The following is a 6,744-nucleotide window of genomic DNA, read 5'->3' as shown; positions in this document are numbered from 1 at the left end:
CATTTCCTTGTTCAACAAGCAATTTGAGTAGATGTACTTCATCGCATATAAATAAATCTTTATGCACAATTTTTGCTTGTGTAAACAACAACGCAGGGGTGAACTTCACCTAACACTCGCTCGGGCCGCGGCCTACTTCTTTGCTTCCTGTGGGCGCCTTTCCTTAAATGAAAGCTTTCCCTCGGTGCTTTGTTTTATATGATTATTATTATCATTGCCAAAAATCCTTTTAATCCTGCTGTCATTTATGAAGAATGCAATAAAAGTGTAATTTTTATGACACAAGCTTCAAGCCTCAATTGAGTTATTTATGACAAAAATGATATATTGAGGAATTATAGACTTATAATAAGTGTATCAAGGTTTATAGCCTGAGTGTGTGTTTCCAAGGGAAAGCGCTTATAATTCTTATAATAATAATTCTTCTTCTCATTTGCAAAAAAACAAATATAAGCACTCAATATTGTATTTTAGTGGCTGACTCAAATTCATGTGTACTTAAGAGTCAGCCACCACTTGAGTTACATCCAATCTCATCACAAGTAACTATTAAACTAGTATTAGCCTGATTGTACATGATCACTTTTAATAACATGTCAGGAAGCTGAAGAAAAAAAAAAGTTCTTTACATTAACATTAGCGCATGTTTACAGTGTAATTTAATGCAGCAGCACACCTGCTGCAGCCCACACTTTGTATTTACATTGAACATAATTTGAGGGTCTTATTATTATTTGACGAGAGATGTTAAAAAGATCTAATTCATCTGTTTAATAGCCCGAGCCAAATCACCGCTCATAGCATCAACCCATGAACTTGCCAATGTGCTCCACATGTGGGACCTCTTAATGGAGTTTGGAGTACGGCCGCAGGCGTGAGTTATAACCTGCTCGCTGACGACGGGGCGTCCGTGACACAGACCTCACCTACTCGCTCCTCGTTTAGAAAACCCACCAATTTCACAACTGGCGGTGACACGGGCGGTGATAACTCACTCTCGGAGCTGTTTTCCTTTCAGACACCAGCGACCGCAAACTTGTGGAGGTGATGAAACTTTATCTCGGACAAACACTCAATTTAGCATTCCTCTCGTTGGGATCCAGGTGTTATATTAGCAGAAAGGACGCAGAATCATAATCTGCAACTCATAATTTATGTGTATTTATTCGTATAATGAGAAAAACCTGTTGGGCTGAATACTGTACATATGTTTTTTTGGGACAGCAACAAATCTATATAATGTAATCTAATATATGTAATTTCTCAGTGTACAATTAACTTCTCCTCTGAGCATTTCTTCCTGTCACTCACATACTACAGTGACCTACTCAAAAATTTTTGGCAATTTATCAAACAACAGAGGAGGATTTATGATACTAATTTCACGGTAATGGAGGTAGCAGACATAAGGATGCTGAGGTTTTCATTGGGAGTGACCAGGATGGATAGGATCAGGAATGAGTACATCAGAGAGACATTACGTTAGTATCACTATCTTAAATTTAGATACGCTATATTCGGCCCGTCACAATAACAATTATTGATGGATAATAATTGTCCCACAAAAGTATACAAAACTGTGGTGAGACCAGCCATGTTGTTTGGTCTAGAGACAGTGCCACTGAGGAAAAGACAGCAAGATGAGGGTGCTGAGGTTCTCATTGGTAGTGACCAGGATGGATAGGATCAGGAATGAGTACATAAGAGGGACATTACATGTTAGAGGCCTTGGTGATAAAGTCACTCTGAGATGGTTGGGACATATCCAGAGGAGAGATAGTGAATATATTGGTAGAAGGATGCTGCGTTTAGAGCTGCCAGGTAGGAGGCATAGAGAAAGACCAAAGAGGAAGTTTATGGATGCAGTGAAGGAGGCCATGATAGTCGTACAGGAGAGACAGATGCAGAAGACAGGGTTGGATAGAGGCGGTTCATTTGCTGTGACGACCCCTGAATGCAAAACAAAAAGAGAAAGAAGAAGAAGAATTTGAAGGTAATGGCGATCAATGAGGCAGTAAACTGTCGAGCAGCTAAGAATTATAACATCTGTTGCATTCAATGACCTAAACATGTACGTATGCTGTATATTTTACCTGTGTTATCACATGTTATCAAACTATTACTGACTTGTGAATGATTCATTTATTTTTTACCACTTTTTTCTCACGAGGGTCGAAAGGGGTGGCAGGGGCCTATCCCAGCTGTCTTCGGGCGAGAGGCGGGGTACACCCTGGACTGGTGGCCAGCCAATCACAGGGCACATATAGACAAACAACCATTCACATTCATACCTATGGACAATTTGGAGTCGCCAATTAACCTAGCATGTTTTTGGAATGTGGGAGGAAACCGGAGTACCCGGAGAAAACCCACGCATGCACGGGGAGAACATGCAAACTCCACACAGAGATGGCCGAGGGTGGAATTGAACCCTGGTCTCCGAGCTGTGAGGTCTGCGCGCTAACCACTCGACCGCAGTGCCGCGCCCTTTTTTTTTTTCGAAAGAAACTGCCTATTTTTTGAGACTTTTTTTTTTTTAGAAAGGAGCTGCCTATTTTTGGAGACAAAAACTTTTTTTTTTTTACCAAGAATCTGCAAATTTCCTGAACCATGAATGTCAAATTGCAAATGTGCAGGGATCTACTGGATATTATAACCTATACTCAGATTCTTTGCATAGCCCAGTGTTTCTCAAACAACACCTCAAATTCTTCTCATGTAAAATGAGCTTTCTAAATTTAAACTACTCCATAAATTAAATTTCAGACACTTCAATTCTCCAAAGAGAACAAATGTTCATTTAGTCTAAGCTTTCAGTGGCCTATGGTGACATGTTGCACAGCTGCATCGCTATACCAATATCTGGAGATTCCTCCTCAGTGAGTGATTCAAAAACACCTCCAGACTAAAATAACTTCCAATTGTGTGTTACAAAGATGACTGCACGCTTTCCCACAAAATGAAACAATGCTCACACGTGGAACAGACGGACCATGAAAACAGGATGACACCTGACAACCTTGGAACAAAAACAAGTGTCCGGGACACAAATACGGCAATGCGGCATGGAAGCTCAAGCAGGATTTGACATGTTTTTAATGAATGAACATGCGCTAATCACCTTAGGCAACAGTAAGCAGCTTTGCACTCATGCTTGAATCACTTCCTATTTGCCGGCCTTTTATATTTCACAGCCTATCAATGACAGGAAAGAAGGAAGCTTGGAATATTTTCATGTCCTGTTTGGGTGTCCAGGTGTTCGGGAAGCATACAGTACTCACTTAAATCATTTTCATCACATATGATACAAGACGGGATGCACGGTGTATAAGTGGTTAGCGCACAGGTCTCACAGCTAGGAGACCCGAGTTCAATTCCACCCTGTGTGGAGTTTGCATGTTCTCCCCGTGCATGCATGGGTTTTCTCCGGGTACTCCAGTTTCCTCCAAAAACATGCTAGGTTAATTAGCGACTCCAAATTGTCCATAGGTATGAATGTGAGTGTGAATGGTTGTTTGTCTATATGTGCCCTGTGATTGGCTGGCGACCAGTCCAGAGTGTACCCCGCCTCTGGCCCGAAGACAGCTGGGATAGGCTCCAGCATACCCGAAACCTTAGTGAGGATAAGCGGTAGAAAATGAATGAATGAATAATAAGGGATGAAACAGGCTGCACGGCGCGTGAGTGGTTAGTGTGCAGGCCTCACAGCTAGGAGACTCGAGTTCAATTCCACTCTTGACCATCTCTGTGTGGAGTTTTGTGTGGGCTTTCTCCGGGTACTCCGGTTTCCTCCCACATTCCAAAAACATGCTAGGTTAATTAGCGACTCCAAATTGTCCATAGGTATGAATGTGAGTGTGAATGGTTGTTTGTCTATATGTGCCCTGTGATTGGCTTGCCACCAGTCCAGGGTGTACCCCGCATCTCACCTAAAGACAGCTGGGATAGGCTCCAGCACCCCCCGCGACCCTCGTGAGGATAAGCGGTAGAAAATGAATGAATGATACAAGACTAATGAACAGGTCCAGTAGGTCCCAGGGTACTTCAAGGGGGGCTCTCCAACATCTCCTTGAGGGTCCCATAGTGGTGCATAGCAAATCGATCCCAACAAAGATGAATGGACATCATTAATGTTGTTCATCTGTGTACTCTTTACTTAGCAATCCAGGAAAATGAGGGGTCAACTTACTTTGTCACTCCAATTCTGGAGAGCCACCAATTTGCTCTTCACAACATCAAGAGAACATCGACCAGCTCACACCACTTGGGTTTAAAAAAAAAATGCAAAACTTCAAACTGAGATTCAGGTTCAAATTTCAGTCCAGCAAAAATGGACCTATCATTATTTTCATTCATTCATTCATTCATTTTCTACCGCTTTTTCCTCACGAGGGTCGCGGGGGTGCTGGAGCCTATCCCAGCTGTCTTCGGGCGTAAGGCGGGGTACACCCTAGACTGGTCACCAGCCAATCACAGGGCACATATAGACAAACAACCATTCACACTCACATTCATACCTATGGACAATTTGGAGTCGCTAATTAACCTAGCATGTTTTTGGAATGTGGTAGGAAACCGGAGTACCCGGAGAAAACCCACGCATGCACGGGGAGAACATGCAAACTCCACACAGGATTGAACCCTGGTCTCCTAGCTGTGAGGTCTGCGCGCTAACCCCTAGACCACCGTGCCGCCCTCATTATTTTCAACGATGCGAAAAAGTGAGATAGATTGTCTTTTCTTATTGATTTTTGCACTTCCTGTTCATCCACAGGTTCTCCAACCAGGTTGCAGGGGTTGTTATTATTGTTGTTATCTGTACTCCTTCTTCTCTACCACCGTATCCAAGCTTGCACTTTGTGGTGGCCTTCCAAATAAATAAATCACAACAGCTGCGGTGTTCTTGGAGCCATCGCTTGTACAGCCAATCTGTTCGGTATACAAATCAATAATACTGCATGAACAACGGCCAACTAGGACAGGTTGGGGGTTAAGTCGTCATGTCTTAATGAAGTTAAGACTGTTGTATTGTTTTGCAGCTTAATATAAACTGTTGTTTACTTATTCTTATGACAGTTGAGAATGTTGACATGTTCCTTAAACCACGGATTTTGCAGTAAAATAATGGTTTCATGGTGGAACTGTTTAGTCTTCATTATTTCCTACGGGAAAAATAGTTAAAAAAAACTTTAACAAAGGGGGACTAGTGTTCCAGAACAAATTGTATTCAACCTCATGTTACATTGTTTATATCTTGTTCTTTTTTTGTTATAACAACAGTGGGGGAAAAAAATGGATTTGCACCAAAATTTAATATTTCAATTCCCCACATTGCCACACCCCTTACGTTACATGGAAATTACCCAAGTGTTTTTTTTTGTTTTTTTTTTCTAAGTCTGTGGTCTCGACGACTGTAAAAAGAGGGAGTCGGAGCCTTGTGTCATGATCAGACGTGTGATGATCACTCCCAACAGCTTGGCTTGGTGTCACTCCATATTTATAGTGCAAACAGAGCCCAGTGATCTTAGTGGGCGCGATCACTGAGTGCACCTTTGAAAACACAGATAGATCACCGAGCAGAGCGTCTCTGCCCACTGAGGCATCACAGCCTGCAGGGAGACTTCTTTGACGGCCTCCTCCTCTGTAATGCACATGTCGCTGTGAAGACAGATCATCTTCAAGGACTCAGACGTATTAGGTTGTAGAGCAGGGGTCTCAAACACGCGGCCCGCAGGACACTAGTTTGAGGCCCCCGCCTTGATATGAAAGTTTAATGTTAGTCCGGCCCGCGCAAGTTTGATATGGATGCTGTATGGTATCATGTACCCAGAAAAAATTATTACGTTTGATTAATGTTCATGTTAAAGGTTAAATAACTGTTAATAGTTATCCTCCCTATCAGTGTGGAAGTGGTAAGTTTTTGGCTATTTAAGTTTAAAGGAAATAACTTGGAGGCTACCGTTTAGGTCGCTAGCTCTCTAGTTTGCGAGTTAGCATGTGTCTCAAGACCCTGCAGTTGCGCAATATGTTGTAAATAAAAAGAGTATAAATGTGACTATAGTCGTGTTTTGTCATGTCTACAGGGCTCTAATAATGCTTTGTAAAAAATAATTTGTCTACCCACTAACTGTATGTGGTTTCTTAAGTTTTGATTATTTGCCGTTTTATTATTATTATTATATTTATTTATTACTGATTGATTGATTTTCTTTATTCTTGATTTGTTTATTTATTTTTCATCTTATTTTGTGCAGAAAAATAAAAAATAAGATATTTGAGAACAGTGGAATTGTTTTATCAGAGCTTTTATTGTAGAAAATCGGAACCAAAGCACTGAAAAAGTTTGTATATTTTTCCGTTTTTAATAAAAAAAAATTTTTTTTTTGGAAAACCTGATGCGGCCCAGCCTTGCCCAGACCCTAGCTCCAGTGGCCTCCAGGTAAATTGAGTTTGAGACCCCTGTTGTAGAGGGATGATAACGAAAGGGACAATTTTGTTATAATGTCTTTCCTCGCGTGCTGATTGTTTTCCTTGCAGCTCCTCTGTCCGCTTTGACGATGTGAGATGTTTAGAGAGCGTGATCTGTACAATAACACAAGAAGCTACAACTATTCAGCCCTGTTGAAGGAATGCATGGAAGCCCACAAGGAATCCTTTTCCTTCCAAGGTTTCTGCAAACAGAGAAGATTAACTCTATGTGTCAACAGTAATGGAATTTCCCCCCTGCTTTTTTTTTTTTTTCCT

This window comes from Doryrhamphus excisus, chromosome 13 (genome assembly GCF_030265055.1).
Source record: "Doryrhamphus excisus isolate RoL2022-K1 chromosome 13, RoL_Dexc_1.0, whole genome shotgun sequence".
Classification (NCBI taxonomy): Eukaryota; Metazoa; Chordata; class Actinopteri; order Syngnathiformes; family Syngnathidae; genus Doryrhamphus; species Doryrhamphus excisus.
The sequence above is the reverse complement of the archived record's forward strand: the minus strand, read 5'-3'. Positions refer to the sequence as shown.